The sequence below is a fragment of the Macrobrachium nipponense genome, chromosome 41 (genome assembly GCF_015104395.2).
Source record: "Macrobrachium nipponense isolate FS-2020 chromosome 41, ASM1510439v2, whole genome shotgun sequence".
In the NCBI taxonomy this organism is placed as follows: domain Eukaryota; kingdom Metazoa; phylum Arthropoda; class Malacostraca; order Decapoda; family Palaemonidae; genus Macrobrachium; species Macrobrachium nipponense.
The window spans coordinates 38,035,298-38,056,942 of NC_061102.1; the positions used below are offsets into that span (position 1 = coordinate 38,035,298).

The following is a 21,645-nucleotide window of genomic DNA, read 5'->3' on the forward strand; positions in this document are numbered from 1 at the left end:
AAATTGTGAAAAGAAAGTTCATAATGTTACTGAACATAAAACACATAATGGCAATAAGTGCATAGTATATAAAGAACAAGTATCAAGGGCGAAAAATAATATACGGATCGTGGCTTTGACTAATAATCTTCAATGCAATTTAATAAATACAGTCAGTAGGAAACAAAACCTACAATATTAGAAATCTTATAAATGATCACAATCTAGATAAATGCATGCTAACGGAGACTGGCTGAGAAATAATGTAATATGTAAGCGATAGTTCTAAAATAAACGAAATGACGCCAAGGTTGCACAACTTTTACCATGTACCGAGAGAAAACAAAAAAGGTGGTGGGTTGGGAATATTTGTCAAAAAAGTATGCAAAGTATCTATAATGAACCAAAATGTGTTCAATACATTCGAATATATCAACACTAAAATTACACATAAATAAACACATACAAACTATAACAGTTTACAAACCACCAAGCACAAGTAAGAGATCGCTAGACGAATTCAGTAATTTCCTAAACATGTTAGTTGATAACAAAAATGCAATGATTTGTGGTGACTTCAACCTGCATTTAGATGATAATAATGACAATTACAAAGAAGAATCTATAAAATTACTTTGAAAGTCACGACCTTGTACATGTGAAGAAACCGACATCATAATTGAACCATAGGTACCATAGACCTAGTGATACAAAACAAAATCAATGAGATTGTGAGTGACACAAGTTGAGCCTGAACGCTTGATGTCCCCAACACATAAACTAGTTACATTCAGTATAAATACATGGAAAGACTATGCAATGAAAAAAAATATAACTTACAGAAAGAAAACCAACTTTAAAGCTGATCAATTTATTGTTAAGAGCATAAAGAAAATAAGAGAAACATGCCAGGAGTGCAATTGTAATTTGAGGAATACCCTGACAGACTACAGCAAAAGTATATAGCATCAAACTACAATGATAAAAGTCCAGAAGTGACAAGACAAATAATAGTTAAAGAAAATGCAAATGGTTTGACAGTGAATTATGTGAAGTAAAGAAAAAAAAGAAGAAAAATGGAAGATCTATGAAAAGGATCGAAAGAATAAAGAAGTAATGAAAATTGATCACTGTATAAAACAGCCAGAAATCAGTACAACGATTTGATTAACAACACCAAGAAAATATATTACTATAAAATGTTTAATGAAGAGAAAAATCCTTAAAAAAATCCACGATAATGTAGCCGGAATATTAGGACTTAAAAAAAAAAAAAAAAAATTACAGACACCACAAGAACTGGGAGAACTTTGTGAACTACTTTGAAGAAAAACTTGAAAGAATCTGTCATAGTTTAGAAAAAGAGGTCCTCTCTGATTTCCGAGTGATCTAATGAGAAATAGCAAATTCAATAAGTTTGAAGAACTGAATATGAATGAATCTGCAAAAACTGATTATGAATGACTTTGAAAAAACTATGAGAAAAGTAAAAAAAACACCTACTGTGAAAATGACCCGTTTCCCTTAAGTGACTTAAAAGAAGCAAAAAACTTTAATCAGTTGCAGGAGCTATATTTTGAAAGTGTCCGAACGAGTTTAGCACAGGCTAAAGGTGCAAAGCTTGCTTATATAAAGCCTGCTTACAAAGGAAAAGGTGATAAAGAAAATCTTAGCTTTTGTAGGCCAATATCGAACCTATCGTACTTATCAAAAAACTTATAGAAACGGTAGTTCACAAACAAACGAGGAAACACTTGGAACAACTCAATATCAGAGCTGAGCAACGCTACTCAAATTTTGGTTCCACACCCCGCATCTCCGCAACTTTGAGAGATGGTTGCCACTACCGCTACTTCCGCAACTTTTTTAACTTTTGGAAACCGCTACCCGCACCTCCGCTACCATTACTTTTACTGTAAAGAGCAACCAAAGCACAACTCAAAATAAATAACATTTTTAATGAAACAGAAATTCTAACACATTTATTGATTTAAACACAAAATAGTGGAAGAAACTAATTTAACTCCATTAGGGTAATACCCTAATAGAGTAAAAATACTTTGCAAGGCTACAATATTGTACCTGTCGAGAAAAACTAGTGCACGAGTTTTCCACTTTTCAATGTAAGGCGAATTACCGCATATCAGGTGATCTGGCGGCTAAAGCAGAATGGTTCTTGCCAGTTCGCATTTATCAATCATCGCCTCTCCTCCCTCATGGATTAATAACAGAATTTTTGTGGTCATGTAAATTATATAAGAAACAGAAGAATGCTTTCTTTTTGAAGAGAACAAATTCTCAGCAAAATTGACTAACCCGATCAGCCCGGGTATAAAAAGAGTGCGCCAGGCGCACACCCTCTTCCTCCTAATTAACGCAGATCAGTTAGCAACTCTTCCAGGTCTTGTACGTGGTGTACGGGCGTGAACTTAGCCATGAGGGAGGTGCGAATGGCGTGAACATTATGTACAGTAAGTAATCGTTCTTTCCTGTAGTCATCGTTGGGCTAATTGATGTAAGCCTTTGCTCACATTGTTTAAACAACTTTCGGGAATGTGTCCCTATCTGTTTTAATGAAAGTGTGATTTAATCTACGCGATTCTTCTGTGTGTTTTGAGTGGTCGTGTAAAAAGTTAATTTCTTCTAAATTTGGGGTGCTGTGCCACGAAATTCACGCATCACTGCTTTGTTTTACTGTTAACATTGGTAAATTTTAGTTTTGTAATAAAATTGTTAAAATCCTCCATGTTTATCATTCAAGCTGTCCTTGTGCACAGGCTGGAACCTGTCCCCTAAGGTAGGGCTATCACCTTCCCTCCATCAGGCACGAACCTAAAAAACAGTCACAATAACATTTGCGACATTTTGGTCCTTCGTTGAACCGGATAGCCCTAAGGATCCAGTCTCCGAGCAACGGCAGCTCAATTATGGTATTCAACGTGTTAGTTCCGGGTCATTCGCAACTACCCTCATGCCTTCCATGTAATGAAGACATGGAAGTAGAAATCTACCGTAGGCCAGGCGGTCTAATATCAGATTTGTCCTCTGAAACGTTGCCCTTCTGGCGACAGAGGTATCATTTTGCCATTGTCTATCTCAGAAGGAAAGACCTTGCGAGAGAAAGTGCCCATGAAGTTTGGGGCGAATTGAAGTCGTTATTGGAACGCATATGGTCGATCACTGTAACCGTGGCAGTGTGCAATGCAGAACAACAACATTATCCAGCAGCGAACCGCTTCGGAATAAAGCCTTCAGAGTATCTCGCAAGGGTTAAGAACTTCAATGTGCAAATACGATGGTATTGTGCAAGGCATAGAAATCGTGGCGTGAGACATGTACCAATGAACCCCATAGCGTACCATGCAGGATGCATGCGCGACAATGTTCATTTTGATGGGCAAGTAAGAACTGTTTTCTTGAATCGTAACATGAGACTGATCCGCAGCGAGCTGACTCGACAAGTTGATCAGAGAAACTAAGGAAGAGTCAATGCTGGGTATTGTACTAGTGTAATTTAATGTAACAAAAGCAGTGTCCTTTTCCTTGCCTCTTAGTTTGATTGGAACCCATCTTTCCTATAGAGTAAATAAAAATCGCTAACTACGTGTCCAAAATGGTGGCTGCAGTAGACCCAGATTGACTCCCTTGTAGTCCTCCGATGGCGACAATCGCTCAAGCCCAAAGAACTCTGCTCAATTCACTCAACAGCAAGGTTTATCAGAATTTGTTAAGACAGAATTAAATCAGACGAGAAACAGTTGCGAACGTTGTACGTGTCACACACAGTCAAATTAGAGTTAACACTCAAAAGTAACACAGCCAACAACCCTTTTACCACACCTCAAAGCGCTACTCCTGCCCATGTTTAAAGGTGAAAAAAGTGAATTTGCCACATTTATTGAACTGTTTAATGCACATGTGCATAGTAGACCTGATCTAGACGATGTTACTAAATATACCTATTTGTTAGGTTCATTAGAAGGAGCGCCGCTCAAGGTCATTCAGTCTATGAGCATAACAGCTGCAAATTACCAAGTTGCCTGCTATTTGCTTGAGAAGCATTATAGCAACCAGCAGCAGACACTAGTCATTCTGCATAGAAGGCTAGCCGATCTTTTTGTCCCCAAGTGCAATTATGTTGACCTCAAGAATTTCCACATAGAACTAACTGTTTAATCGAACAAATCAAACGTTTGAGTGGATCCCTGTTAGATCATGGCATGTTATTAAGTCTTATCAACCAGAAGTTGTTGCAAGGACATGTCTATTCAAAAGTAGTTGAGTATCAGCATAAATGTTATTTTTCATTGAGCGAGTTGTTTGAAGCACTGGATTTCATCATAAGATCAATGGAGGATGATACGTTGCAGAGGGTAGAGGAATTGCCAACCGCCCATAAGAAGGGATCCGAAGCGAACGCTAACCGTGCAACCACTTGCCTGTTCTGCAACAGCAATCACTCCACATCTCTTTGTGTAAAGTACTCTACCATGGCGGCTAAAAATCGTCGGTTAATTTTGAATAAGAAATGTTTCAACTACCTAGCGTCCGGTCATGACAGATATAGGCAATGTAACGTAAAACGTAATTGTAAGTTATGTGATAGACGACATCACAGTTTGGTTAGTGAGAAAGACAATTCACAACCCAGATCTGTCGCACCCACCAACAACCCTAGTTATCAGTCCTCAAAAACATCACAAGTAGTCTCGCCACCTGTGAAGAACTCGGGCACCAACCGAAGGATAAGTCAAAGAACGTAGCCAAAAGCCAGAGATGAGAAATCGTGTGTAACTGCAAAGATGGTCAAGGACGAGCCTTCGACTGAGTTGCTGGCTACCTTATTACCAACCGCTACAGCTACTGTGTATTCACGTAGCAAATCCCTTTCCACCAGAGTATTTTTGGATACCGGTAGCCAACGCAGTTTCATCTCGAGCTGGCTTGCGAAGAAGTTAGGTTTGCCAGTTATTAAATGCGTTTCGTCGAATATTACATCGTTCGGCTCGCAGATTGTACAAGGTGAGTGCGATGTCATTTCATGTAGAATACATGTAAGTCCCAGAGTAATCTGCACTAAACTCAGTTTTCCATGATGATGTAAACACTCCCATTCATAATGTTGGCCTTTCTAATGTAAAACAGCATTTGTAGCACGAAGGTTGCACTATGGCCGATGATAAAATTAATAGTGATGAACCAAAACAAAAACTTCTTTCAATTTTCTTCTGAAGATTGAAAAAGAAACCCACAAAATCACTGTGTAACGGGTTTACTTCTAAGTATTTACATTTAATTTTATTCCACACTTGAGTACTTTCAGGCCCTATCTGTGGGCCACAGATAGGGCCTGAAAGTACTCGAGTGTAGAGTAAAATTAAATGTAAATACTTAGAAGTAAACCCGTTACACAGTGATTTTGTGGGTTTCTTTTTCAATTAATAGTGATCTTCTTATTAACGTTAATAACCTGGTTGGGGCAGATTATTTCAGCTTTTTCGTCCTCAGTATGGACAAGATTGATGGAGTGAGCTTGTTTGTGACGCATAATGGCGTAACACCATATGGTTGCGTACCACAGTGGGCACTGGAAAGGATAAACGCATCTGTCGTTCACACATTATGAGTTTGTCAAGCCACTCCAGAGATTGACGTTTATATGTGGTGGAGATTGGATACTGTAAGGCATCGCTCCCCACGAACAGTACACTACCTCACAGCACGCTACTATGAATAAAGTCCAGAGTACCATTGCAAGTACCGAACGAAGATACAAGTAAGCTTACTGTTCCGTGGGCCAGAACGCAATTATTGTAATGCATTCACTCAATTGAATGTGGTAGAAACACAATTTCTGAAAGATCCTGAGTACCGAAGAGACTATGAAGTCGCTGATTCAAAGATTAAGGGATATTACTTGCCCCACTTTGGGGTTAAGAAGCAATGCCTCATGACTCCTTTATGTATCGTGTTCAAAGCATCCTCTAAAGTCAAGGGAGAACTGTCATTAAATGATTGCCTTTATCCAGGTCCCAACTTAGTTGAAATGCTATATGATTTGCTCCTTAAGTTTCGACGCGATCCTTATGCGTTAGTATCAGACATATCAAAACCTTTCCACAGAGTATTACTACATCCCGATGATACTAAATATGCACGGTTTTTGTGGTGACGAGAGCCGAAACGAGCGGCCATGTACCTTTAACAATGTGGTTTTTGGCATAACCAGTAGTCCTTATCTTTTGCAAGAAGTGCTCCAAACCCATCTCTGCAAGTGGGGGAGGGAAGATATCATTAAATCCTTCTATGTCGATAATTATCTGCAGACATTTGTAGCCAGGGAACTAATGGAAAGAGATTATTGCCAGGTCAAATCTTTGCTAGACAAGGCCCACATGCCTTTGACGGGGTTGGCAAGTAATTGTAGGGAGTTTGATCAGCAGACTGGTAGCAAGGAACCCGATGAAGTCAATGTTTTGGGAATGAGTTGGGATAGAAGGGAGGATAAATTGAGTTAAAGACCTAAGAATGTCCAGAGCTGTAGAAGTAGTTCCATTCATCTTACCAAACACAAGCTACTGAACCTTTTGGTAGCCAATTTTGACCCCTTAAGGCTAGTCAGTCCCCTTCTAGTGCAGGGAAAAATTCTCCTTCAAGAATTGTGGGAAGCCAGGGTAGGCTGGGATGATGTGCTGTCAGATGATCACCAACTAGAAGCTAGCAAACTACTCTCTGAATTCAACAATGTTCGCACATGTAAGTTTGAGAGGGGAATTAAGCATAAAGGTAGCGAATTGCAACTGTTTACTGACGCGTCGAGCTAAGCATACAGTGCTGTAGCCTATGTCAGACAGAGATCCGAACACGTTAATCTCTTAACTTTCAAAATACAAGTCACGCCTTGCAAGCAAGCAAAACTGACAATTCCAAAGTTAGAATTATTGGCATTATTGTTAGGATTTAGATTGGAAAAGCATCTTTGTAAGTTGTTTACCTTTACCACCATAGTGTTCTGGACTGATAGCAAAGTAGCTATTGCCTGGGTAGGTAGCTGCACAGTAAGTAGAAGCATGTTCATTTCTAATCAAGTGGGGGAGATTGTTTCGATCCAACAGGAGTGTGGAATCGAGTTGAAGTACGTCCCCACGAAGCAGAACCCAGCTGACATCTTGACCAGAGGTTCAACATTGCACGATTTGAAAGTCAACCACCTGTGGTATGGACCATCCTTTCTATACAGTGAGGGGACCCCTAACCATGTGTCAAGGGGAGACTCTCCAATCCGACAAAATGTGATCACGACCACCCTGAGAGAGCTCAGGGAAGAAGGAACTTTGACTCTGCCCACTGAACTATGGAAATTGCAGGGGAGTAACGTAGACTTCACATGGCTTATGAAAATTGTCTTTGGTATTGAAATTTGGGAACTGCCGGGCAGACCCTTTCTTGAAATTAGTAGACTTAGAACAGAGACACCACCTTCCCACGGTGAGCAGTAAGTTAGAGAGTGGCGTGCCTGTGCCCACTCACATTAATAATTTTGTAGGACAATTAAACCTAGTCATGTGTAATGGCATAATTTTCACACGAAGTAGATTAGTTAATGTTACTAATACAAAGAATGAGTTAGTATTGCTGCCCTCCAAAAGTACTTTAGTATCACTGTATCTCATTCATCTTCATGTAACTCACATGCATTATGGGGTTAATGTTCTGATAACTCTTCTCCGGCAGGAATGTTGGAGCCCGGGATTGAGGGCTACTGCCAAGAGAGTAGTGGGGAGATGTAGGGCATGTGTGTTAGCCTTCAGACCTCTTCTCCAACTACCACCACCTCCACCCCTCCCGACCGAAAAAGCACTCATGATACGTCTCTTCGAGAAGGTAGGAGCAGACCACACGGGCCCCATACCCAAAGAAGGGGGAGTGGGGCACATTCTCATCATCACCTGCTTGGCCAGCCGCGCAGTATATCTTGATTACTGCAGCAGCCTGGACGCCAATACCTTCGTTCTGCTGCTTTGACTCTTCACAGCCACCCATAGTGCTCCTTTGACTGTCTACAGCAATAATGCTATGACCTTCAGAGCCGCAAGCACCTTTCTCCAAGAGGTGTACAACGAGGATGTTACCAGAGAATTCCTACGCCGAATGGGAATCAAGTGGGTTTTTCAAACCTTCTGATCTCCCTGGAAAGGGGGTATTTTATGATAGGCTGATTGTGGTTGTCAAGAGGACGGTCGCTACAACGTTACGACGGAATCTGTTCACTGAGGAACAACTCCGAACCTTGATCAAAGAAGCCGAAGCTGTGGTTAACAACTGCCCCTTGATGTACTTGGGAAACATGCGTGAGGACGAAGCCCTCACACCATCGCACCTCATCTGTGGAGATGTTGTTCATTTACTGTCACCCGTGGTTCCTCACAAGGATATGCATATGACACTGACGACGCGTCAACTCCATCACCCAATATTTCAGGTTGACAGAGACCCTCAGTCGCTTTAAAAAGTACTGGAGGGAAGGTTACCTGAAATCTCTGCAAGAGCATCACGACCTGTGAAAGGACCCCCTGGCTGCGCTAAGTGTAGGCGACCTCGTATTGGTGAAAACAGACCAATGCAAATGCAGTCAATGGCCATTCAGCAGAATCCTCGAGTTTTATCCTGACGAAAAAGGAGTCGTCAGGTCCCTAAAAGTCCTGTTTGAGGGAGAGGAACGTCTGCATGCAACGCAACATATCGTCCCACTTGAGATGAACGCCCATGACAACGACGAATGACGGGGAGATGATGTCCAGGACGACGAGAGTGAAGGAAACATAAGGAATGGTGAGCCAGAGATAGACGTTAATGATGAGGTGAATCTATAGACTGATGGACACGGAGAAAGTGGTCATGATGTAAGTAGTGTTAGGAGTGAAATGAGTGAGACAGTACGTGATGCAGGTATCCGACTGTAAAGGAAGGCTGCAGAGGAACAGAGAAAAAGGATGTTGGCGTGGGTAAGAGACAATCTGATTTAGTGTAGTGTATGTATTGGTTGAAGGTAAAGAGGTGAACTCTGAAAGCGTGCGTGTTGGAAAAGTTTTTGAAGGAGTTAGGGCAGAGACTCTGTTCTCTATACTGCGTTTTCTGTTGAGTTGTTGCATGAGAGCCAACCCCGTGGTCCATGGCGAACTCAACAGAACAACTTGTATTTGTGTTGATTTGTGAACTTTGTACATTTTGTAACTCTTGCATTGTACGGGAAGTGCTCCCACCATGTGAAACCCTTGTATAACTGTTTTTTGGCATCTGTGTTGCAGCAACGATCATTTGAATTTGTAGATTGTAACAATCTTATTGTGTAAGTGATCTTCTGTTATTATTCTATAATTGGCTGGTCTCGCCACATATTTCCATCTTTTATTATTGCTAAATCACTTATGCATAATTGCATTAGAGTATTATTAAATTTTCTTCCATTGATGATGGCCCTGATATGAGTATACTCTGTGACGAGCACTGAGTGAGTTGCAAGTTCCTTGAAGAGGAATCTTGACTGTTTATTTCATGATTTTGCATTTATCATTGATCAAGCTATGCTTGAGTATTGATATTGAATTGATTCTACTATTGATGCTTTGAGATTTATTAACATAGATGAACTGAGATATATGCTTGGATTGCCTTTGCATGATTGCAGTCGCCATAATGTGCCCTCCAATGTTTGTCTATTGATGCCATGAAGTTATTCAAATTGCATTTTGATGTGATCCTGCTGCCATTAGATGGTCTGTGTTGCTCTGTAGCATGTTATGATGAATTGATATTGCCTGAATTTTGCTTGAACCATTTATTGCAATTATTACCTTGTGTTTTACAATTTGTACATTGTTTTTGATTCTCTTTTGATTATTGAGTTGTGTCCTTGCCTTTTTTGAGTGATCACTATGTATTGCACCTGTTTACTGTCGAAAGCTAGACCCGTACTGTAGTGCTGCACATGAGCCTAGGCTTCGACAACCCATTTAACCATGTCTGCCTACTCTCTCCGATTGCCTTGTTGCCTGCTTTCTTTCCTTCCCCCCTTTTTGGAGGGTGGAGAATGTCGCGAAAAACTAGTGCATGAGTTCTCCGTGACGTATTTCACGCCCATCCATCCATTTCCCACTTTTCAATATAAGGCGAATTGCCACATATCAGGCAATCTGGCAACTAAAGCAGAATGGTCCTTTCTTGTTAGTTTACATTTATCAATCATCGCCTCTCCTCCCTCATGGATTAATAACAGAATTCTTGTTGTCATGTAAATTATATAAGAAACAGAAGAGCGCTTTCTTTTTGAAGAGAACAAATTCTCAGTAAAATTCACTAACCCAATCCACCCAGATATAAAAAGTGTGTGTGCCAGGTGCACACTCTCTTCCTCCTAATTAACGCAGATCAGTTAGCAACTCTTCTGGGTCTCGTACGTGGTGTACGGGCGTGAACTTAGCCATGAGGGAGGTGCGAATGGTGTGAACATTATGTACAGTAAGCAATCGTTCATTCCCATAGCCATGGTTGGGCTAATTGATGCAAGCCTTAGCTCACATTGTTTAATCAACCTTCTGGAATGTATCCCTATCCGTTTTAATGAAAGTGCGATTTAATTTAAGTGATTTTTCTGTGTTTTTTGAGTGGTCGTGCGGCCACGTTAATTTCTTCTAAATTTGGGGTGCTGTGTCACCCAAATTCATGCTTCACTGCTTTGTTTTACTGTTAATATTGGTAAATTTTAGTTTTGTAATAAAATTGTTAAAATCCTCCGTGTTTACCATTCGAGTTGTTCTTGTGCACAGGCTGGAACCTGTCCCCTCAGGTAGAGCTATCAGCTTCCCTCCATCTGGCACAAACCTAAAGAAGTCGCAGTAACATTCATGACAGTACCCTTATAAAGTATTTTTACTCTATTAAGTATCAAATCACTAAATCAGCACGAAAAATACACAAAAAGCTTATATTTTGAAACTCCTCCTCAGTCCTTCTCCTCTTCTTCCTCCTGCTGCTTCTTGAGGGTCTTGAGGTTCCCCTTCATGAAGACAAGGTGTTCAAAGTTGTGGGCAGTGAGGGACGACCTCTTGGGCTTCAAGATGTCTGACCCAAAACTGAAGAGCCACTCCACAGAGGCCGACGATGGCAGCGGTGTGTTGTACTTAAGGAAGACAGCCACCCAGGCCTCCCTGAACTCCTGGGGGAACAGGTGAGGGGACGGCTTCTCACCAATGGGCTTGATCTTGCTCCACCTGTTCACCTCCTTGTTCACACCTATGGCCTCCCTATCCACGGATTTATATGCACCACTAATCTCAACACCTTCACTATATATCGCTGTCACTGAACATACTGAGGATACGGCAGTATTAGTCACTTGATTAAGTCTTAACCCTTCCTAGAAATACCTCCACTACTTCAAAATTGATGGAGAACGTAACACCAAGCTTCAAGTACGTGAATTCGAGCGGCAGCGTGGTACAGGAAGACTACAGGTTCCGCCGCTCCACGTTGCTCAGCCATACTCGACATGTCCGTATCCCATTCCCATTGACTTCAGTCGCAATTTTTTTTTTACTTCCACTGACGAAAATATAACGTTATTTAGATAATATTAGGTTGTTTCCTATTATTTTAAATCTATCTATCTATCTATCTATCTATCTATCTATCTATCTATCTATCTATCTATATATATATATATGATACTGAAAAAAATAAAAAATTACATAAATTTCATTACCTTGACCAAAAAAAAAAAAATTTCCTGATTCTTTTGGCAAAAAACTCCAAAACTCCAAGCACGATGCAAAAAAAAAAAAAAAAAAAAACTAGATCTAGTAGGAAAATCCAAGGAGTGGCAGCACTGGCAGCGCCGGCTGCAGCACAGGCCACCGTGCCGTGCCATCAAAACAAGTTCAATCCTGCATCTCTCAGACTCTGCAACGGCAAATGGTCGACCGTTAAACAGGCAAATGGCAATACATTAACTTGTGAAGACAGCTCCTTACATTTTCGGTACATTTTTCAGGTTTTTCGTTTTTGAATGGTGGTGGTTGCAGAATTAAATTTTTGAGTTCCGCAACCCGCTACCCTCCTTACTTTTGGCACATGGTAGCGGCCAATAAAGTACACAACCAAAAACGGGTTCTGCAGGTGATCACTCAGCTTACAGAAAAAACCACTCAACAGACACTACATTGTGCGCAAATACAAATTATATAAAAATTTTGGCAAGTAAAAAATGTATTCTGGTTATGATTGACCTCAGTGCAGCATTTGACACAGTTGACCACACTAGTATCTGCTGCTTGAAGACCTAAGAGCAGTAGGTATTGAAGATGATGTACTCAAATGGTACAAAAGCTACTGAGAAAACAGGAAGGTTACAGTGGTTATATCAAATGTGAAATCTGAGAAGAAAAGCCTAACTACAGGAGTGCCCCAACGCAGCATCCTGGGTCCACTGCTTTTTGGCATTTACACAACTGAATTATCTAGAATTCAAAACAAGCACAAGGTTAGGTATAAACTATATGCTGATGATACTCACTTGTATTTTCCTCCCGAAACAGTAGAATTTGCCATTAATAAAATTGATGCAATAATGAAAGATATAAAAAAATGGATGTCAGCAAATGGGCGAAGAAACTAGAACTCAGTGAAGAAAAAGGAATAACTGTTGGCTCGTCATCCATAAACATTGTAGCAGAAGTGAGGTACTTAGAAGTATCTATTGATAATAAATTGTCGATGAAAATCTATATATAGCACATTGTGAAAACCTGTAACTATCATATAGAAACATTGCAGTTATTAGAAAATATTTAAAAGAAGATACTCCGAAAACAGCAATTTGTAACCAAATACTTTCGAGGCTTGACTACTGCAATGTTATATATTACGGTTTCCCTAACTACCTACTGAGAACATTGCAAGGAGTACAAAATAGAGCAGCCAGATTAATAAAAGGATTACATTACCGTGACAGAATAACCTCAGCACTAATTGAGCCACATTGGCTCCCTGTAAAAACAAGAGTAGAATGCATACAAAATACTTCTTACAGTCTTAATTTAAAGCACTAACATATGGTGAACCAACATATCTGAGAAACTGCTTAGGCTTCTTTAGACCTGACATGAGTAGTGATCAGACATGCAAGGGAAGCATATAGGCTATTTGAACCTAGAACAAATTGTAAGTAAAGTGAGAGAGCATTTGAACATTGCGCACCAAGACTACACAACAAAATACTGCCTGAAATGAGGATCATACAAGAAAAAAGCAAATTTAAAGAACTAAGGACTCCTATTCTGCAGGGGCTACAATACTGACGATAAAACTCTTTTTCTTTCCTACCGTTATCCCTACATTAAGGGGTCGGCTGCCTGATGCGTCTTCTCTACTGCCTTCTAACAAATGCATCATCCTCTTAACAGGTTCTTCCCAAGCCCTCTTAACTCCCTCCTCGTGATCCATCCTTAACACAAGCCCATACCATCTCAATTGCAACTCTCTTATCATCTCTGGAATCTTTACTAAGCCTGCTCTTCTTGTTTAATCCTTTTCCAATCTCTCAATCAGTGATATTCCCATTATCCACCTCAGCATTCTCATCTTTGTTCTCTCAAGCTTTACTTCCTCTTTTCTTCTTAGAGCCCATGTTTCTGACCCATACATTAACACTGGTCATATAACTGTGCTATAGATCTTGACTTTTAGCTTGATTGGCATTGTCTTATCACATACTACTCGAGCTACATCTCTCCACTTCCCCCACGCTGCTTTTATCCCACTGTCAACTTCAGCCTCACATCCTCCCTCTTGGCTTAAAGTAGATCCTATGTGTTACACTCTTCCACCTGTCTTATAATCGAGCCTCTTCTTTCTTGTATTACTTTTCTGTATCTATCTTTTCTACTGCTCACCAAAACCTCTGTTTTATTCATATTCACCTTTAAGCCACCCCATCTAAAGACTCCTTCCTGCCACTCTCCAACCCTTCTCTGTAGGTCCTCCTTATCTTCAGCAGTAATCACTAGATCATTGGTGCACAACAACTCCCATAGCACTTCATTCCTGACCTCTTCACTCAACACAGCCATGACCAGCACAAACAAAAAGGGGCTTAATGCTGACCCCTGATGTAATCCAACACTAACTTCAAAGTTTTTTGTTTCCTCGACTGCTGTTATTGCTTTTGTGCTCGTTCTTTTACATATCATGTAGACCAGCCTAACCAACTATTCTGGGACTTTCCTTTTCCTTAAACACCAAAATATAACTTCTCTTGGGATTCTATCGTATACTTTCTCTATGTCCATAAATAAACAACAGAGCTCCTGGTTTCCCTCTAGCCTCTTTTCCTGTAGCTGTCTTATTATGAAGATGGAATCCACCATCCCTCTTCCTCTCATGAATCCATACACTTGTTTACCAATCTTTACAATAAGTCTTAACCTCTCATCCAGTATCCTCTCTAAAACTTTCAATCCATTCTCTGTTAGTTTAATTCCCCCATAGTTACCACAATCCATGACATCTCCCTTCTGCTTGTATATAATATATGATTAGACTCTCCTTCCAGGCCCTTGGCATTTTTCCCTCTTCCCATATAACTTTTAATAAATCCATTTCAACTTGGAACTCTGCGTGACCTGGTGCTTTACCATTCTTCATTTTCCTAAATGCACTCTTCACTTCTTTATCCTGCACTATCTCCATCACTGGTCCATCCACCCTCTGTGCTTCCCCCATCTCCTCTCTCTATTTTCAGTATTTAAAAGTTGCTCAAAATACTCTCTCCATCTCTTCTTAATGTCTTCATTCCTATACAATATATTTCCATCTCTCTCCTTGATGAAACTAAATTTACCAAAATCCGTCCTCTGCCTTTTCCTCTAGTTTGAAATCTTATAGATATCCTTTTCTCCTTCTCTTGTTCCTATTCTTTCATTCAACTGCTCTGCTACCCTTCCAATAACCATACCTACCCTCCTCCTCACATCTCTTTCCTCTTCCTTATACCGTTCCTCTGCACCCTGTGCATGCCTTACTTTAAAGTCCTTAAATGCTTTTGATTTTTCTTTATTTGATTCTTGTACCTTTCCAATCCACCACCACTTTTTTCCTCTTGACACTCCATATCCACTGGTTCTTCCCACCAGCTCCTCTGCTTCCCCCACACATATTTCTCTCATGTCTGCCCAGATATTTTCCACTCTGTTACCCTGTCCAACTTCTATGTTCCCCCTTTTCGGTCATCTATCTCTCTCAGTCCTCCTAAATTGCTCCCCCATCTCACCTTTAAGTTCCCAAATCTTAATTCTAGATCTCTTCTTTCTCTTTTTGGGTTTCCTTCCTTTCATTTTCAAATCCATCACCACCAACCTATGTTGTTTAACACATGCTTCTCCCAAGATCACTTTGCAGTTCGTCAGATTGCTTTTGTCGGCTCCTCTAACCAGGATGTAATCTATTTGGCTTTGCACTTCTCCACTTTCATACGTTATCAAGTACTTATCTAACTTCTGAAACCATGTGTTCATACATGACAATTCAAAACTCTGAGCCATTTCCAATATATATAATCCCCATCTTCATTTCTAATTCCAAACCCATGTCCTCCGTGTACCTCCTCATACCCATCTTTTCTCTTTCCCACCCTGCCATTCATATCAGCTCCTATTATTACTATGTCCTCTTCCCTCACTGTTCTAATGACAGCCTCAAACACTTGTTTAAATAATTCTTTCTCTTGTCTTGGCACCCCATCTGAGGAGTGAACGCTGATATTATATTTACTACTTTGTCCCCTATTATTATTGGGATCTTTAAAAACCTATCATTTACTCTCTTTACTTCTACCACCTTTTCCTTCCAGTTATTTCTTACTATAATTCCAACTCCATTTCTTCCCTATCATGACCCTCAGTAATAAAGCTTATACCCATTTCCTATCTCTCTAGTTCCACTCCCTTTCCACCTAGTCTCCTGCACACACAAGAAATCTATCCTCCTCCTCTCCATCACATCTACTATCTCCCTCAGTCTTCCTGTTAGAGTACCAATGTTTCACATACCTGCACTTATCTTCCACTCTCTCACTAACTTCTTTGCTAGCAGTCACGAACCCTGCGGTACCCCTCATCATTTATCACACCAGCAGGGGAATTCTGACGCACATCGCTTACAGGGGATGCCCTAGCCCTATTGATATTTCTTACAACATCAGGCATGGTTCATTGTTTGGCATAGGGGTTTTTACGACTGCATACCCTTGCTGTCCTCAACCATAGTTATTGACTAAAAAGTCCACCTGAAAGGCAACATTTTCCTAAGTTATTGGTAGTGGGTCTAGCCTTTTACTAAAAAGTAAGACTAAGGCAGCAGTTCCCATAGTTATCGACAGGGGGCATAGCCTTTTACTAAAAAGTAAGACTGCAAGGCAGCAGCTGTTATTTTAGTTGCATTTTACAACATGCAGGACCTACAGTGGTAGTATTCTTACACCCCTGCCACAAGGCATTACGATACTGATGAGAAAACACTATAAGACAGTTATAAAATAATAAGGGACTTATTTTGAAAACGTACAAGGGCCAGCCAGATAGGGAATCATCCCTGTGGAGGGCTGTACATAAAATCAAACAAATGAAACATGTGAATCATCCAATTCATACCCTTCCTCAATATGCACTTATCACAGAAGTGGCTCCACAAGTGTATATCTTTTGTGGTCTTATCTTTTATAAGAAAAAATCAGTATGCTGGATTTTGGCTTGTTCTTTGAGCTTTGTATTTCATAAGATTCCAGATTTGAAGATAAAAGGATCAACTGTTGTGCCTAGTGAAGATAGCCTTTCATAATTGTGCAGATGCAAGTTTTCCCTTACATGCAAATGATAGTAGTATCAGACATAGGGACATTAAGCGATATAATGAAGCTAAGACCTACATAACTAATCTTGCCCACTTACATAGAGGCTTATGGTGAGAAAGTTTGGTGGTTTATTTCTTATATTCTAATGTTGCTCGCACACAAAAATGGATATATGCACATTGCAATTCACCATAATTAAAAGACTCATACTTACATACAGTACATAGTATTGTCGTGGCTAGGTTTGCACATGACAGTCTGGTGGCAAAGGATTTCTATTCAGATCTCCCCTCCAGCATGAAGACAAATATTCAAGACTTACTGGTTTACTGCTCATGGACGGTTGCAGGAATTTCAAGAAATGGAGTCAATCCCATGCTGTCTCAAGTCCTGTTTAAAAAGAATGAAAAAGTGGATGTACAGGTAATTAAGATAATTGTGTTTTATAACAGGGAGGTAAGGTAAGCACATAAAGAACTGAATGACAATGGATTACAATTAAAAATACAGAAGTAGGCTAGACGGTAAAGTATGATGCGGTACAGTTCCCAATTATGTGAGAATTTGGTTGATCCATGGCCTTGCAGGATTAGAAAATCGCAGATTTTGATACATATATACCTTATGGGAATAATTCCATTAGGGCCAAGACAAATGGCAACTTACCCAGTCAAACCTTTTTACTACCCATTCTCAATACTTTCTATTTACTATACTGTAATTTTTTATATGAAATGGTTCTTATGGATAAATAAAACATTAAAAAGGTTTTAAAGTTTTAATAGCTTGAAAACGTTTAAAATTAAACCCAGGATGGTGAAAACTCCCACATGCAAACACTGCCACCATTGGGTGCAAGTGTACTGTATGATACAGTGATTTCCTGCTGTAAAAATCTTTAAAAAAACGTTTAGGGTGAAATTTCCGCTACCCATCCTCTGCTAAAAAAACCTTCAAACTCCTCTATCTCATCCTCTGTGAAGAGTTCTGCAGAAGGAAGGCTTTGTGAACCATTTGAGTAACGAGAGCTTGCACGTGACTAAGAACAATAGTGATGGCGATGATGTTGATACCGATTTTTTATACACACTGTGCTATGACATCACAAATGTGTGAGGCGGAGCCTTCTGTTGTAGCCAATGGCTGAGCAGGAAATCTTTCACATTTCCCCCCCCCCACCTTCTCTCAGACATCAGCAAAACCCACCCCCCTAAAATACTTAAAAAGACAATAGATTTGATATGTTCTGTGGTGCGTGACTTGCAGACTTTGAATGGCTTCGCAGATACAGAAAATTTATTTTTGAGAACTAGCAGCCACATAAAAGGGGAATCGCACAATCTGATCACATATTTTGGGACCATACTGTATGTGTAAAACTTCAAGATGGGGGTCAGGGTCAGCGGGAAGCACATATGGTTTAAGGATGTCAGAAAGAAGGAATAAAATATTTAATATCTTAATTTATTGTAAGTAAACAAGTTTTTTCTGAGAGGCAACATCAAGACGGGTGAGGTTGTGTAGCATACAGGTATGATGGGCAGATGCAATATTCATGAAGAAGGGGAACAAGAAAAGTTATGCATGTAATGAAAAACAAATAGTGTGGAAGTGATAATAGATTTTCAGAAAAATAAGAGTCTGCAGAGAAGTAAATGTAGAGAATATCATAAAAAATGCCAGAATATAGAAAGTAAGTACGTACTATATTTCAGAGACTGTTGTCTCTCTCTTCAGGCAAGTAATGAATGAGAAAAGTTACAAACAGTCAGTATTCACGCCAAGAGATCCATCTACAGATAGCCATTTTAGTACTAGGTCAACACCCCCTCCCCCAATGATTTTATCTATGATATCTGAATCCAAGGCGCCCTTGGAGATGTTCGTTACCTGTCTTTGTTTAGCCAATGCTAACTCTATCATCTGGCTTTTGTACCAACATTTGCTGCTATGAATTATACGTGACAAATTTAAGTTTATTCTGTGATTATGGTTATTTATATGGTTAAAAATAGTTGGGCTCTGTTTTCCATACCTAACTGACCTTTTATGTTGCATTAATATCTGGGGATGTGATTTTCCAGTAAAACCAATGTAAGATTGGTCACAGTCCAGGCATGGGATTTTGTATACTCCTGTGTCTTTTGGGGTTTATCTTTTGTTGGATGTTAATCACGGATTTGGCTAGTGTATTTGGGTAGGTAAAGGTATTAGATTTTCTTAGAGTCTAGGTCACCGTCTTAATCCTGTCCAAGTGTGGATTTTTTATTTTATTGTTTGGTGTCTCTCTGGTCTTGTCTTGAGGGGGTCAGTAGGAAATTACGTTTGCTTTATGAAGCACTTTCTCACTTATATGGTCAGGATTCCTTAAAGACGAAAGCTGCTTACAAATTAGTTCAAATTTCTTTTCAGTAAATCTGGGGAACAAATTCGTAAGGCTCTTAAGAATAGGTTGGTGGCTACGCCTATCTTGATAGAAACTATAGTAATACATGCAATAAAATCCCAAAACCATGCTGTGAATGACTTATGTAGATGATATTCTAACATTTTTAGATAATAGGTGGGGCCGTTTCAACTAATTCCTTTCAAAATTAAATGCATTAGTGTCCAGCATCAAAGTTAAAGTTGAATGGGAAACTGGTAACTAGATTCCTTTTCTTGATGTTTTAATAATTAGAGACATGACAGAATACAAATTTACCACATAAAGGAAACCAACCTTCTCACTTTCATAAATCCACTGCTTTAGTAACCATGGGTGTAGCCAGCAACCTATTCTTAAGAGCCTTACGAATTTGTTCCCCAGATTTCCTGGAAAAGGAATGTGAACTAATTCGTAAGCAGCTTTTGTCTTTAAGGTATGCTGACCATATAATTGAGAGTGATTCATAAAGCAAACGTAATTTTCTACCGACCCCCTCAAGACAAGACCAGAGAGACACCCAACAATAAAATAAAAATCCCACACCAGGACAGGATTAAGACGGTGACCTAGACTCTTGGAAAATCTAACCCTTTTGCCTTTACGGACCCAAATCACTGATTAACGTCCCACAAAAGACAATCGCCAAAGACACAGGAGTATACAAAATCCCATCCCTGGACTGTGACGAATCTTACATTGGTTTTACAGGAAAATCAATCTCCCAAAGATTAATACATCATAAATGGTCAATTAAGTATGGACAACGGAGCTCAGCTATTTTTAACCATTTAAATAACCACAACCACAGAATAATCTGGATTTGTCACATATAATTTATAGCAGCAAATGTTGGTAAAAAAGCCAGATGATAGAGCCTGGGATTCAGATATCATTGATAAAATCTTTCTTCACCCAACACTTAAGATTAAAGAGAAATTATTAGAGGGGGTGACCTAGTACTAAAATGGCTACCTATAGAATGATCTCTAGGTATAAATACTGCCTTTTCTGTAACTTTTCTCATTCATTACTAACCTGAAGAGAGAGACAGTAGTCTCTGCAATATAGTACTTACTTTCTATATTTGGGCATTTTTATGGGCTCCTTTTATCAGATGAAATTCTGTTGTAACAGAACACTTTTACCATTCATATATATATATATATATATATATATATATATATATATATATATATATATATATATATACAGACACAAGCAGTCCCCAGTTTTCGGTGGACTCTGTTATTGGCAATCTGGTTTTCTAGCTCTTGTCTAGCCCCAAAAATTGGTGATTTAACGGGTTGTGTTCCAGTTATTGGGGCCATACCAGTAATAGAGTTATGACCTAACAGAGGTGCCAGAAGGGGATTTTGGCCCCAATAACCGGGTTATTGAGGCCATAAGCACATTATGGTGCAATAAATCGCTGAGTTTCTTTTAATGGTGGTTTTCGTTTATCGGCACACCCCGGGGAATGGAACTCCCACCTATAATTGGGGACCACCTGTATGTATGTATGATTGTATATATATTAACACACATACACACACACACACACACACACATATATATATATATATATATATATATATATATATATATATATATATATATATAAACGAACTGGTCATTCCCTCCTTGAAAATGTATTCTAACGCTCGTAAAAATGGCCTTGCCTGGAGGGACGAGAGTTCCTACAAACAAAAATCTACGGCAGAAGGCCGATATTACTGAAAAAGGAGATATTTACATAAACTCTGTGTGGTGGGATCAGAAGCTTAAAAGCAAGCGGGCAAATCTCGCCCCCCACCCCCCACATAAACTTAATCAATCCAGCTGCCAAACTTACTCTCAGTCACACTCTCCTCTTCACACCATGGAATACACTCAGGACAATTGATCTACACAAACCCAAAAACAAAAAAACTCTCAAAATACATGTACTTACCAACCACTTCTTGACACACTCAGGGCAAGGGCTGTATTGTCCACTGTATACGGCTGTTGTGACACACACCCAATAACAAATCAACAAACAAGCACCACAACCCAACAACACAACACCCAAAGACCACAACAACCAAGGAACACAACCACAACTCAACAACACAGCAAACAACCAAGGAACAACCACAACCTAACAACAAACAAGAAATACAACCACAACAAAAGACCACTGCACAAACAATCACTAACACAAAAAGGCACCACACACACACCCACTAACAACACCAAGAAATCACAACAGCTCATCAACAACGACCCTCAACTATAACAACTCATATATAACTCAACAGAAACTCACAAGCACAACAAATCCAACACAGGCACA

General features: G+C 39.6%; 1 protein-coding gene across 1 annotated transcript in view; it reads right to left on the reverse strand.

Moving 5' to 3' along the window:
• Positions 1-17,133: 17,133 nt before the first annotated feature.
• The window catches only part of LOC135212698 (heme transporter hrg1-A-like), an 85,397-nt gene continuing 80,885 nt past the window's right edge, over positions 17,134-21,645 (reverse strand). Inside the window, exon 5 of the transcript XR_010313968.1 lies at positions 17,134-17,272. The gene's annotated coding sequence lies outside the window, so the exon portion shown is untranslated. The remainder of the gene's footprint in view (positions 17,273-21,645) is intronic.